Source organism: Nannospalax galili, unplaced genomic scaffold (assembly GCF_000622305.1).
Source record: "Nannospalax galili isolate Female #2095 unplaced genomic scaffold, S.galili_v1.0 scaffold9, whole genome shotgun sequence".
Classification (NCBI taxonomy): domain Eukaryota; kingdom Metazoa; phylum Chordata; class Mammalia; order Rodentia; family Spalacidae; genus Nannospalax; species Nannospalax galili.
Genome location: NW_008360332.1, coordinates 7,952,701 through 7,968,657, shown reverse-complemented (window position 1 = coordinate 7,968,657; position 15,957 = coordinate 7,952,701).

Sequence of the window (15,957 nt, the reverse complement as noted above, 5' to 3'; positions counted from 1 at the left end):
ATATTGTTCAATTAAGATTTCTGTTGGGATTGAATACAAATGTTTTTACAGCTTGAAATGGCTATTATACAATAGCTTTGTGAGTTGGCTCTGGAGTCAGATGAATTTGAGCTCAACTCTTTCTTGTCCTGGTCACTTAATAGTCAGTTGCATATTTCTTTGTTGGGATTGTATGACTCTTTATTCTGAAGTATTAGGCTGGTTATGAGATGTTGGAAACACTAAATGAAGTAGCCTATAGAAAGCACTTTTGCAAGACCTCTGTTGTATAATAAGCCCCAATAAATACTATACATTTTCATGTGTTAATTATGTAAAGCTGTAAATGTAGTTTTTCAGGGTTTAAGTGGGGAATGAAGAGTCCCTGGGCCTGCCTAAGATTAGAAAAAGAGTGTCAAAATGAATCTTTGGATTTTGGAAATGTTTTTTTCTCCAACTGCTAGCAGTATCCCACCTTTGCCAGGCCCACCTAGGTGTGGCCTCATCCATAAAACCTTTCTAAATCATCCACTCTAGAAGGAAATTTTCTTTTCTTTGAACTTGATTGACCCATTGTTACTGCATAATACCTGCATTGCTTTTGTTATTTTTACACACATAGTACTTCTTACTATGCTGTAAACTTTAGGTAAAAAATATTTCTTGGTCTCCTAGCTTCAATATCCTTGACTGTAAAATGAGGTCAGTAACACCAGTCTGAAAGGAATTTGGGGAAGGCTAAATGAAATAATATGTGAAGCTGGGTTTGGTGACCCATACTACAGCGTAATGTAGTGAGACTCTGTCTCAACCAAACAACAAACAAACATACAATAAAAGAACATCTGTGAAAATACTTTATATAAGTGATGGTACATGATAGATTCCTAATAAACGAACAAATATTCGTTCCTTACTTTTCCTCATTCCTTTTTATTCATGTGAAAAAAGGTGATAGTGCTTCTGTGCGCTGCACCCAGTTCTCTGCTTTCAAGTACAGAAATGAGTAAATGCTGACATTGCCTCCAAAGAACTTGAAGACTTGTATGGATTAGACAGGAATAGAGCAAAATTCAAATACAGGGTAGGGCAAAGAAAGCTCTGTGAGAGAGTTGTAGCACAGCACTAGGGGACCAACACTTGGGAGTAGCTTCTTGTGATTAAGAGAATCAGGAAGGGTTCTGGGGGCTGTCCATTCTGCAGAAAATGGATGTGTTGAGGGCTGATCACAGGGGATATGGACTCAGTAAGTTTTATATATATATATGTGTGTGTGTATAATGTATGTATATATTATGCACACATATAACATGTAACAATAATAATTGAAGAAGAGGCCAGGATACTGAGAGAGTGGGGAACTTGAAAGGAGATGGAAGGAGGAGAGGAATGCAGGGAAATGATGTAAGTACAGTATGCATGCATGCATAAATGTCACAAAATAAGCAATTTAAATTAGAAAGAAGGAAAAAAACAGAATGGAGGAGCTAGTTTGCCTTCAGTTTCAGTTCAGGAAGGAACAACTTTGGCATTAAACACAGACTATTCAGATTTGGTCTATTTTTTAAAAGGTATGCAATACATACTTTTCAAAAGGATGATCAGGGAAGGTTAATCTTCAAAATTATTTTCAGAGTAGTTCCTTTTATTTTTATTTTCAGTCAGAGATTCAGGAGAATATGGACTGCTATAATTGATTTTATATGAGAGAAAATAACTTCTGTCTTTCTTAAATATGAGGCTGAATAATAGAATTTTCTTTGACAGGTTTGCCGTGGAAACTTACAATGAAGATAATTGTTTCGGAATTTAGCTATTCTATTTTGGTAATTTTAAGGTCAGAAAAATCAGTGTTATTTTTCTTTTTAAAAAATTTTTTCATTTATTATTTTTCTTTTATATGTATTAGTGTTATGCCTGCATGTAGGTAAGTGCACCCATGTCATGCAATGCCTGCGGAGGACAGAAGAGGCTGTCAGATCCCCTGGAACTGGAGTTATGGACAGTTGTTAGCTGCCATGTGGGTTCTGGGAATTGAACCCGGGTCTTCTGCAAGAACAGCCAGTGTTCTTAACCACTGAGCCATCTCTCCAGCCCTCAGTGTTATTTTTCAATTGGGTCTGAAATTAAAGTGGACAACAAAAGTAAAGATCGTATTGTCACAAAATTTTAGAACCTTAATCACTGTGTTTCTTTTTAAAAAATATTTATTATTTTTGTTTTATGTGTATGAGCATATTTCCTGCATGTATGTGAGTACACCTGTGTCTTGCAGTCCTCACAGAGGGCAGCAGAGTGGGTCAGATCACTTGGAACTGGAGTTATGGATGGCTGCCATCTGGGTGCTGGGAATCAAAGCTGAGTCCTCTCCAAGAGCAGCCAGTGCTGTTAACCCTTGAGTCATCTTTCCAGCCCTTCTCTATGCTTCTTTAAGTGCTCATTTAAAATTATTTCCTTATTTTTTTCCTGTTGGCTTTTCCTGAAAGATATTTTCCTAGATGGGAAGATGTAAAATTGGAAGGATCCATGTATTGAAGTAACAGCAATTCAATTCATACAGCATACACTTCTTTCCTCCCTTCCTTCATGTTTTTCTCTTTTGAGACAAAATCCAGATTGATTTCTAACTTACTTTGTAGCCCAGATTGGCTTTGAGCTTCTGATCTTCCTGCCTCCACCTCCTGAGCACAGGAATTACAGGTGTGCACCACTATGCCTGGCCCTCTGTCTTTCAAAGAGCCATGTAAAAATTAATAAAAGTCAATGCCAGTCTCCATAATATGAGATCTAGCCTTTTGTGAGGTAAAATCTGAAGGAGGAAATATTGATAACTCCCCCATGGATATGACACACAGATTCAGAGATTTGTGAGACAGCACAGTAACACACACCCACTGATGTTCCAATCCAATTATTCTTAGGTGCTGTAGCTAATTCTTGTAAATGTTGTGCTGGAATTATCCTTTCCACAACCTTGAAACTGAAGAATGCTATGCATTGGACACCTCCATTTCTCCCAAGTTTCAGTATCAGCCTTCCCTCATTTATACTCCTTTTATGCTGTTGGAACACCATCCTGTTTTTGCTGCCTCTTGTCAAGCTCTGACTTTGTGAACATTTTCTTAATTTTTCATTTGTTAGTCTATTCATTCATTGAATTTAATGAACACCTACAGTATGTCAGATATACTTCTACACAGGGCATATTATCTTGTTGCATTATGGCACTAATCTTCAAGGTGCTTATGATCTTGTGGTGGTTTGGGACACTGATAATTATTTGTTTTTCTGTTGCTTTTAATACAACATTGAGCATTATTGCAATCTAGAGAGTGTCTGATGGATTATTGTACAAATGATTGCTATGACTTTTATAGTCAGGATTATCTGACACCGACTTAACTTTTACATTCACTATCATAATCTAAGTTGCCTCAATATTTACCCCTCTGAATGTTTTTGCTCAGGTATCCTCAGCTCTCATATGACTGAAGGGAAAGTTGCTCCCAATCCAAGATCAAATTGAGTGTATAGCTCCCTGATGTCGCTAAGATCCTGGATGGGGATCTGCAAAATCAAAACTACCTTGAAACTTAAGATTTTTCAGGGCTCAGTAATAAAGTGCTTGCCTAATATGTGTGTCCTGGGTTCAATCCCTAGCACCCCATAAAACTGTGTGTGGAGATACACACCTGTAGTATCAGCATTTGATAGGCAGAAGCAGGAAGGTCATCCTAGATTACATAGCTTGGGATACGTGAGAAAATATTATTTACATTTAGTGTTTGTCATTCGATGGTGCTGTAAGAGATATAGTTGCTAGGACTGTTGGCAAATCAGCACACATCTAAGCAGTGCTGCTAACTGTGCCTAAAGCCATCAAATTCTCCACTGTTAGTCACTTAAGAATGGCATGATGAAGCAATAAAGATCATTTTTATTGGATTTATTACTTCGAGTACACATTTCCTCTGTGAGCCAATAACATGTTTTCTTCATGGAAAAGTGTAATGGCTGCACTGAGGAAAAAGCACCTGGACAAAGGTGTGAGCCGAATGAGTCATATTTCTTATAAGCACAACTTTACTTAACAGAACTGTTAACAAGCAAACTGTGATATTTTTTCAGATTTAGGTTCTCGGCAGATACTTTCTCTAAGGTTTGACTTAGAAGAACTAATAATATTTTTCACCATGATAAAATTTGAGCTTGTAGGGGTTGGAGAGATGGCTCAGTGGTTAAGAGCACTGACTGCTCTTGCGGAGGACCCAGGTTCGATTCCCAGCCCCCACATGGCGCTACGAACCATCCTTAACTCCAGTTCCAGGGGAATCTGAAGCCCTCTTCTGACCTCTGTGGCATTGCACAACACAGGTACACTCACATACATGCAGGCAATACACTTATACACATAAAATAAAAATAATAAATGAAATTTAAAAAAAACCTTGAGCTTGTAAAAAATTAGAACTGAGATGGGCAGATAGGGGGTGAAGTGCTGACTGTACAAGGGCAGAGACAGGTGGCTCCCAGGGGCTTGCTGGCCAGTCAGTATAGACAAACTGTGCATGGCAGTTTCAGTGAGAGGCCCTGTCTGAAAAGCTTGGTGGACAGCAATAGAGAAAGATACTTGAAATTCACCTTTGGCCTCCACCTGTGCATACATAGGCGGGTGCCCCCCTACACACACACACACACACACACACAATTGAAAAAATTGGCATCATAAAATTTGGCCATTGTAAGTATGACAGAGTCACAATATTTAAGACTTTTCTGATGGAATTGATGATTTTATTAAATTTTTTTACAATATATATTAAAGCATGGCAAAATTTGCTGGGCATGGTGGTACATGCCTTTAATTACAGCAGAGGGAGGAGGAGGCAGGCAGATCTCTGTGAGATCAAGGCCAGTCTGGTCTACACAGTGAGTTCCAGGCCAGCTGGGGCTACAGGGAGACCTTGTTAAAACAAAACAAAATGAAACAAACCAAACCAAACCAAACCAAACCAAACCAAACAAAACAAAACAGTGTCAAAATTTGGAAGAGCTCCATCAAATAAAGTATTGATATTTCAAAATAGTGAATGAATAACGGAGCCAAAGTTCAAGACAGACCAATGGATATTTATTTAATAAAGTACAAATTTATTCAATTTTTGTAATTTCTAGATCAGTGCATGTTTTTAAACATCTCTTTTTTTGTGTTAGAATCTGAAATTTAGTTAGTGTATATTGACCATATAATGTAGTGTTTTATCATGACATTTTCATATGTATATAAGATACTAGATCATATTAACCCACTTATCCCCTCTTCTCCACCTATGGTCCCTCTTCTATTCCCTTATAGTCCCTTCTACTTTCATATCTTTATTTTTCGGTTCCACACATGAGAGAAACCATGTACCATGTGATACCCAACTCTGTGTCTCATTTGTTTTGCTTGACACAATGATCTCTAATTCTATCCATTTTCCTGGGGATAACATGATTTCATTCTTCTTTATAGCCTAGTAATACTCTTTTATGACCCATTTTCTTTATTCATTCATCTGTTGATGGGTACCTAAACACCCATTTCTAAAGTTTTGTTAAAGCTAATATATTAGTTACTTTTTCATCTCTGTGTTCTAAATACCTAGGAAAACAACTTAAGGGAGGAGAGACTTACCTTGACTCACAGCTTTGCAGTGTTCAGTCCATGATTGTTTTGACCCACGTGCTTGAGCATGATGGCAGCAGGAGTGAGGGTGGGTCTACATTACCCTCATGGCAGGCACGAAGTGACCTGCTTCTTCCAGCGGGGCCCCTACAACTTCCTGAAGTTTTCAGACCATCACAAAATAGTGCCACAGGCCAGGGATGTAGGCTTTAATTCATGAGCTTGGGAGGGCAGGGGAATTTAATAATCCAACAACTAATAGCACTTAAAATGTGAAAATAAGCCATTTAAATTTTTAATGATCATTTCCATTAAAACACACAAATTATATGGTAATCCAACAGCAAATTTTGTTTGTATCATAAAAATTCATTTCTTAGTGGCCAGGAAACTTGACATATTTGTTAATCAGTCTTACAGATGACATAGGAATACTTTTTTCTTTTAATGAAGAAATGGAAAATATAAGGGATGTATGTAATTTTACAATATTAAATTACTTCTGCCAGATGTAACAGTGATAGAACATTTTCCTGGAATGTGTAAGGTCCTGGATGTGATACTTAGCACTGCCAATTTCCTTCTTCCTAGTTATTTACCAGTATTTTCTACTTCCCTGAAATTAGAATAGTTTTTATTAACCCCATTTGAGTAGTTTTAAATAAACATATATACACATTTTGGTGTTTTGAAATCTAGCTGAGGGGTGGGCAGGCTCTAAAATAGTATTGACATAATTCATGATGAATTAGAAAGACAAGTTATTATATATATATATATGTATTTTGGAAATTAAACATTTTATTATGCATGTAGTTAGACTTCTTTTGCAAATAACAAATTTAGCTAGTGGAAATTTGTGACTACTGCAGTGCACTCTGTAGCAGCTGGAAGACCGGTGTTTGAGGTCTGTATATGCAACTACCTTACTTTGTACAAAACTGTTTAGATTGCCTTAGGCTTTACTTAACTTTAAGAATTTACATGGCAGGGACTGGCGAGATGGCTCAGCAGTTAAGAGCACTGGCTGCCTTTACAGAAAACCCAGGTTTGGTTCCCAGCACCCACATGGCAGTTAACAACCATCTGTAGTGCCAGGGGATCTAACACCCTCTTCTGACCTCCATGGGCGTTGCATGACATGGGTGCACTCACCATACATGCAGGCATTATACTCATATACATAAAATAAAAATAATAAATAAAATATAAAAAAGAATTTCCATGGCAATTATATGAGGTCATATAAAACTTTTTATATGAAAAATAATATGTAGTATACTACATAGTGTGTCCAGTGCCACAAGTCTCCCATACAGTAAACCCAAGAAGTCAAGTTTGAACTCTGACCTGTGCAGAAATCTCCCACTGTTACTAATATATAGATTATTAGAAATGTAATAAGAACAAGTATGATGAAAACAGGTCTAGCAAAGAATGGATGGGAATGAAGTGGGGTAGTAAATAATAGAGTTTTGCTGTGAAGGTAACAGAAACGAGAAGCAGTAGAGAGAGCTTGTGCAAGATGGAAGCAATTACAGCAGCTATAATTATAGATTATAAATTATTGTTATAAATTATGGTGATATAAGGCAAAAGAGGGACTAATATCAGGAATTTTTTGAATACATAAAAACAGCATATTGTACTTATTTTGTCATTGGGAGGCAGATATCAGATATCAAGAACTTTCCCACTCTCAGGCAATATCTTATTATGCTTACTTAAAATCTGTTTTTCCATAAATCTGCTTTCATAATTTTCTGACTGATGAATGCCACTGTGTAAATTCAAGAGATTTCTATCCCTGCTTCCTGATTGGCTGCGTGGGAGGAACTCCATCACAAGTTCCTGTGTCCATACAGTCACTCTGCCATGTCTTCCCACCATGATGGATTGGATCCTCTGAAACTGTGAGCCAGAGTAAATCTCCTTCCCTTATGAAAGGGAGATTCCCAATGGTAACAGGTTTTTTTTGTTTTTGTTTTTGTCTTTTTGAGACAAAAGCTGGTCTCCTTGCAGCCCAGCTGACCTGGAACTTACTATACAGATCAGGCCTTGATCTCACAGAGATCTGCCTGCCTCTGCCTTCCAAGCATTGGGATTAAAAGCATGCACCACCATGCCAGGCCCAATGGTGACTTATTTTGTTGGGTTTTATTCATAACAAATGTGAAATGATTAAGTGCAAGATGATACTTCCCAAATCATAAGTCTATTACTTCTAAATAAAAAAATGGATAACACACACACACACACACACACACACACACACAAGTTCCTTTAGGCCTATATGTGAGATCACTTTAATGATAACTCAAATTTAAATTACTTTCTTTCAAACTTAACCTCTAGTTTTCCTTAAGGTCTCACTCATGTTCACCTAAAAGAGTCTGGGCTTTTCTTACAGGTGCATATCTGAGATGGTCCAAGCTAAGTCTTTTATCATGAATGCTGTGACTAGCATTCACATGTACGATAATGTTGTCCTTGTTAGTGGATTGTGTAGTTGTGAACTCTGGAGATGCAGGAGTGGATAGATATAACTTTAGGCCACACTTGCATCTCTTCTGTCCTCTCACTCTGTTTATGAAAAAGGAGCTCTACCTTGAGAGATATTTTGAGGTGCTCTGTATACCTGTGCTACATTAAATCATCCTTTTTTTTTTTTTGAGACAGGGTCTTTTGTGTGCTCAGGCTTTCACAGGACTTGCTACATAGCTCAAGTTAGCCACAAACTCACAATAGTCCCGCCTCAGCCTCTCGAGTACTGCAGTCACAAGCATGGACCTTCACAGCTCATTCATTCTTTGACATTTTTATGTTACTGATGTTTTCTCAATTATGCTACATATATTCCTGTCTCACCATTGCTTTCCTTATAATGACATTTTATTTTAGTTATTTTTTAAGGAAAATTTTGTTGAATTTTTGAGATTTTCATAAAATATAATTTGATGGTATTTGGATCCCCTCCTGTATCCCCACCTCTCCTTATTGCCTCCACCCATTTTAATGTATTCTATTACATGTATAAGAGGGCCTATAGAGTCTAGTTTGAGTCCCTAAATGTCCTTCAGTGTGGATCCATCCACAGGAGCCTGGTTAACCTACCTGGAGTTCCACGCTTGAAAGAGACTTTCTCTGCCCCTCCCAGCAACCATTTGTTGTCACAATTTTCTTAGGTGTGGTTGGAACTTCTTACCTACTTCTTCATGTTTATGCTGAGAATTTGTTTTTCTGGTTTGAACTTGCATGTGCCTTGTACATGCTGTCATCATTGCTGTGAGTTCATTTGAGTAACTGACCAGATGTCTAGAAGCAGTTAAAAACACCGGCTACTCTTACAATGACATTTAAAAATTACATGCTTAAACTCAATTTTTTTAAACCCTATATTGGAATGGTATTGTTGTCTTCTAGAAACAGCCAAATATTTCTGGTGCTGGAAAGATGGCTCAGCCATTAAGGGCACTTGCTTTGCTCTTGTAGATGACCTGGGTTTGGTTCTCAGCACCCACATCAAATGGCTCCCAACCACTTGAAACTATAGTTCCAGGGGACCTGACCCCTTCTTCTGGCCTCTGAGGGCATCAAGCACCCACGTGGTACATATACATACACTCAGGCACACACATGCACAATAAAGTAAATCTTTTTAAAACGCCTGACTTTTCTTCTGTCAGTAGTCAAATTGAATTAGGAAAGAGTTGCAGCTTTAGGCAGTTTCAGCTTACATCTGGTTTCAAATATCTTGAGCCTGAGATCTATGTGTACTATAAGCCTCTCCCTTCAAAAATATTTCAAGATCTAAATACCATGAAGCTATTTTTTTTCCTGTTCATCTTTCAGTCTTTTGTACTGCTGTATACTGAGCCAAAGTCCCATGAAGATTAGTAGGGAGAATTATTTTGGCATTTGGGGCCAATTTATCATCACAGCATGTGTTACTGCTTCTCTTTACCTTAGGATAGTCCCTCTGCCCAAAGTAGACTCTGTCCTTGTGCCCATGTCTTTAGGAAGAGTGTTTCCCTTCTCTAATATTTCATTTCTATGTATTTATAACTCTGGATTCTAGTATGATACATATATTAATTTATGTACACATATTTCTAATATATATGTTGGTAGCACATTTAAATGTCAAAATGTGTGATCTCAGAGAAGAGAGAGAATTAAATTGAACTCAGGGAAGAGTTAAGAAGATGTGATTGTGGTTAAGGCCTGAAAGTTGGACTCCCCATTTTATGCTACAATACGGAGCGTGAGGAAGGAGCAGAGGTAGATTGTGTGGCCATGGGAGATTAGGACTTATGTGCTGAAGTGAGGACTTTGAACTTACAGGAGGGTGTCCAAGCAGAGGTATGATATGGTGCAAATTATGTTTTAGGAAAGGAATGTGAACTGCAGTACACATGCGGGATGATGGGTGGCAGAAACAACACCTGTGAGGAGACTGTAGTCAGGTACAAACGGACTAGATTGAAAAGAAAGAAAAGAATTTGACATAGAGAACCTCACCTGTAATCCCAGTACTCAGGAAGCTGAGGCAGGAGGTTTAGGGCCAGCCTGTGCTACATAGTATAGCAAGGAACACAAACAAAAGAAAACAAAAAATACCATGAAAATAAACAGTGACATTGTTATAATTTGGTATAAAATAACTTTAAAATAAGTGAATTTGTGTAGTAAAGAAACTTGTTTGAGAAATATAGGAGACCTATATAATTCTAATGGGGCCTAACCTTACTCAGAGACATTTATTCATATTTATACCTAATGAAGAGTTGGAAAATTTTAAGTAGTATAGCCTCATCTAGATATTCGTATTAGATATACAGTGACTGCTGAAACAGCAAGAGTAAAGCAAAGCCATCATAAACCCCAGAAGTTGACTATTAACTATTGTTAACTGCTGAGATTTCTATAACATCCTTAGTTATCAGATTCACAAACTTTGATTTAGAACCATGTGACTTGGCAGACTCCCACAAACATGCAGTGATATGCAGACTGCTAAGTAAAGGCCAGTGTTAGAGTAAAATGAGCATACTTACCTACTCGCTGTATCTTCTCATCTACCATATTCTGAATGTGAAGACACACAAAAAGGTCGAACTTCATTTCTTTATTAACATCATTTAGAATTTTCACATATTTCAAGTTTGTTCCTTGTACCCACTGTGTCTGTGCACTCACGAATGTTAGGGATGCCCCTCCTAATCTGGCTTTCCACTGTGCCCTCTTTGCTGCAGCTCCTCATGCAGCTCCTCCTGTTCCTCAACAGCCCAGGTTTTCCTATATGTGTGACATTCTCTTGTCATTTGCTCCCTCTTTGTAGAATGCCTTCCCTTGTGCTTCTTATTATGACATTGCTGATTCTTCAAAACTCAACTCAAATACTTCTTCCCAGGAAAGCCTGCTTGACCAGTTGGTCTTTCAGTCCTGTGTGATCCCACAGACACTTTTAGTTACATATGTATGTATATATGCATGCACATATATGTGTTTATGTGTGTAGGAGCACTTAAATATTTATGATCTTTTGAGGACAAGCTCTTATGATGTATTTATAGTTATGACAAAGTCACATAAAATACTTTAAAAAATAAAATAATGTAAAACAATACTAAAATATACTGAAAACAAGAAAAGTTTTAAAAAGACAAATAGTTGGAGAAATTTCTTTTTGGGTCCTCTGTTATCAAGCCAGGAGTGGTGTAGTGAATGGTAGCTGGAGTCCCTTTTAGTTTCTCTCTGTTCCCACCTTGAAGATTGATGCTGTATGCAGACCAAGGGTTGGGGCCTGCCAAAAACATCTTCTCAGCATCTTTTACTTTCGTTCATTTATTTATGCTTTGAGATCGGGTCTCTCACTGGTCTGGAACTCTCCAAATAGGCTAGGTTGGTTGGCCCCAGGCCCCAGGGATTTGCCTTTCTCCACACCCCCAGCACTGGGATTACAAGTGCTTCATGTGTTTGCCACCATACCTGGCTTTTTAAAAAAAATATGCTTTTTAATTTTTAATTTTTTTAGCATGAATTTCTGGGAATGGGACTTAGGTCTTCATGCTTGCAAAGCAAGCATTGTCTCATTGAGCTATCTCTCTAGCCCCTTAGTAAGTGCTTTTTTGATGTTACTGTAAATTGTTTTTAAAATTTAAATTTCCCATTGTTCTTTCCTTGTATATGGAAATAAAAATAATGCTTTTGCAGATTACTTGAAAACTACAACATTTCTAAACTTACATATTTGTTTTCATAACTTTTGTGGAATTAGTTGCAGAGATAAGCATGCCATTTGCAAAGGACAGTTTTACTTCTTTCATTTTTCTTCTTGATTTATTACACTGTTAACATCATTAATAGAGTGATAAATAGGAGAGGCAAGAATGTTCTGAATAACTAAATCTATTGTTGTGGAAAAATCAGAGACCAACAGCTAAAGTCAGGTGAGGAGAGGAAGTTTAATAATTTTATGCTAGTGGCCCTGACCCCACTAATAAAGAAGTCAGACCCCTTGTTCAAGTTTTGGGGAGCTTTTATACTCATGTGCGGGGGGCAATGCAAACAAAAGGCAAAACAACACATAGGTGACAATTAAGTAAAAAGTACATGTAATAATTAAGCAAGGTAATACATGGCCACAAAGGTTACAGGAATGCAAAAAACTTTGGAAAACAGACTTCCATCCTGGGCAAACACAGGGGGCAGGATCTGGAGACTCCTGCTCACCTCCCCCATACCAGTCTCTTAAGAGACATACCTGTTGCAAAGTTCTTTTTATTAAAAAAATTATTTAATAACATGATTAGAAGAAGCATTCCTTACAGCTTTAACATATTAAATAACAATTTCCAGAGCAAAGATACACCTCTTTCAAAGGTGGCTGTAAATTTTTAGGTTCACAGTTGAGTTAATAGTTATACAATATTGAACTGAGTATAAACCCTGTAAGACATAAAATTGGATGAGTTTTTAACCTTAAAAAAAATCTCCATTTCATTTTAAAATATGCTGTTTCCTACAGAAAGACTCATTTTTAATGCTACTAACACTTAAATGTTTACACATGCATCTCTAATCTCTATGTATTTGATTATTACTAGTCACAGTCTGTTTGTTACTCTTGGATCCTTGGTACCTGAGTATGGATATAAAGTTATCACATAGATTTCAATGGTAATGTTTATCACCTTTACTAATTAACATGAAGTAAATTTTTATACTTCCTCCTCAAATATAACCCATTTTTTGAGATTGCTGATTTTTTTTTTTGAGTGTATTATACAGAACATCCCAAACAATCTTATTCATCTATCTACCCACTTCCCAAGTGGCACCCTCCCATAGCCTCTTCCTGCCCATATACTCTGTCATCCCTCTTACTGTCCACTGTGTTGTCAGTGCCCCCAGCTGTTCCTCAGTGCTTGTCCATCCACTGAATCTAGTCAGCCTATCTAGAGTGCCTTGTTTTAGGAAGATCAGCTGTTCCTCATCTAGCAACAATCAGTTGTCAATATTCCTTTAGATAAGATTGGGGTCTGATGTTCATTTTCCCAGTTCTATGATGGGTTACTGTCTGAGAGTCTCTTGGGCCACCCTGGCCAACAACTAAAAGTAAGATATCTCCTGGCATTGTTTCTTGTGATATAGCCTTTAGCTATATATATGGACTCTTAAAAAATTATATTGACTCACTTAATCTTTGGTTATACTTTCCTTTTGGGTGTTTAAGACCATATAGTTGGCCCAGATAAACCAATTTATTTTCACTCTTAAGGTCCTTTGAGGATCTGTTCCTCAGGGGTCACATGCGCTTGGGAGGAGCCCCTGGTTCCTTTGTTTTACTAATTCTGTCTATGTGAAGATAAGTCAAAGGTCCTGCTCAACTGTGGATGGCTTCTCTTGGAAACATGGAGGAAATGGTTCCTTTGTATTGAACCTCCTCTTTGTAGACTGGACACTGGTTCAAGTCCATGGCCTCCTTGATGAAGAGGACAGGTGACTCATTACAGTTATAGGACATTTTGAAAGACACTCATAGTTCCCTGTAACTTAGTCGACCTAGGAGGGCAAGGAGTCAAAACTGTCCTTTATGTCCTTCCTCCCCTCTGACCAAATTAGTATAGGCCTCAAAGTATGACTGTTAGACATTCAAGAAGGTTAGTTCCACCAGTCTTGTACTTTTAATTACCATGTGTCATGTAGATAAAGCTTGGGCAAAGACCAAATGTTCACAGATAAGCCTCGCCTAGACATATATTATATTCCTTGCTCTAGTTGTATGTATAATTTGTCAGTAGGTTGTTAGACTAATCTGGTTCCCTTTGGTTTTTTAAAACTAGCTAGGCATCATTTATCTTTCACATTGTCTAACCCTTCCACCATGGTTTCCCCATTTAAGGTGCCCCCATTTTTCCCATTTCTCCCTTACTAATGCCCTTCCCCTATGGTCTCACCTCTCTTGAGCTCCTTCTTTCCCTTTATCCCTCAGGTCCCTTGTATACCCCTCCCTCCCCTCTCACCTTAAACTAACCCCATTTTTATCCATAGCTCCCTTATTAACACCTGTTTCCTACTGTTCTTCTCTTTCAGATTCTTTCTTTTCCTTTACCTCCCTGGTTCCTTTCCATTATCCTGGTTCCTGTAGTTATGTCTGGATACATACTTATCAGGATTTGGTGCTAGGATCCACATATGAGGGAGAACATATGTCGTTTTTTTTTTTTTTTCTGAGGCTGTGTTACTTTACTTAGTATAACAGTTTCTAGTTCCATCCATTTACCTGGAAATTTCATGATTTTGTCTTTCTTCACTGCTGAGCAAAACTCCATCGATAAATGAACCACATTTTCATTATCCATTCATCAGTTGAGGGACACTTAGGTTGCTTCCATTTCTTAGCTATTGTGAAAAGAGCAGCAACAAACATGGATGTACAAGTGTCTCTGCAATAGGATGAGTTCTTTGGGTATATGCCAAGGAGTGGTATAACTGGGTCAAATGGTAGGTCCATTTGTAGTTTTTAAAGAGTTGTCTACACTTCTTTCCATAGGGGTTGAACCAATTTGCAGCCCCACCAGCAGTGGATGAGTGTTCGCCTTTCCCCACATCCTCTCCAACATTTGGTATCATTTGTTCTCTTGATCTTAGACAGTCTGACTTGGGTAAGATGAAATCTTAAAGTGGTTTTAATTTGCAATTCCCTAATTACCAGTGATGTTGAACACCTTTTAAGACGCTTCTTAGCCATTTTTATTTCCTCTTTTTAGAACTCTCCATTCAGCTCCTTAGCCCATCTTTTAATTGGATTATTTCTTTTCATGATTCTTTGTTTTTTGAGTTTGTCATATATTGTGGATATTAAACCTCTGTCAGATACGTGTTGTTGGCGAAGATTTTCTCCCATTTTCTCTTTACATCCTTGGTTGCTTCTTTTGATGTACAGAAACCTTTTAGTTTAATGTTTCCTGTTTGTTGATTCTTGACCTTGTTTCCTGGGCAATTGATGTCCGGTTTAGAATTCTTTCCTACACCTATATCTTGTAGGTTATTGCCAATGTTTTCTTCTAACATTTCAGAGTTTCAGGCTTCACACTGAGGAATTTTGTTCATTTGGAGTCAATTTTTTGTGCAGGGTGATAGATAGGGGTCAATTTTCATTCTTCTACACATGGAGATCCAATTTATAAAGATGCTGTCATTACTTCAGTGTGTGATTTTGGCATATTTGTCAAATATTAGGTGGCAGAAATTGCACTGTTCATTTTGGGTCTTCTATTTTGTTCCATTGATCTACATGTCTATTTTGTGCCAATCTATGGGTCTATTTTTGTGCCAGTACCATGTTGTTTTTATGACTATAGCTCTGTAATACAGCTTAAAATCTGGTATAGTAATCCTCCCGTCATTGCTCTTAGTGTTCAAGGTTGCTTTGGCTATCTGAGGTCTTTTGTGCTTCTGTCTGAATCTTAGGATGTTTTTTTTCCAACTTTGTGAAGAATATCATGGGGATTTTGATTGGCATTACATTGAATCTATAAATGGCTTTTGGTAGGATGGTCATTTTCACAATATTAATTCTTCTAATCCATGAGCATGGGAGGTCATCTCTGATGTCTTCCTCAATCTGTTTCTTAAAAGATTTAAACTTTTCATTGTAGAGGTCTTTAATGTCTTTGGTCAGGTTTATTCTGAGATTTTTTTTTTTGCAGCTATTGCAAAGGGGAGTGTTTCCATGATTGCTTGTTATTGGTATACAGAAGTGGTATATAGAAAGGCTATAGACTTTTGTAGGTTAATTTTGT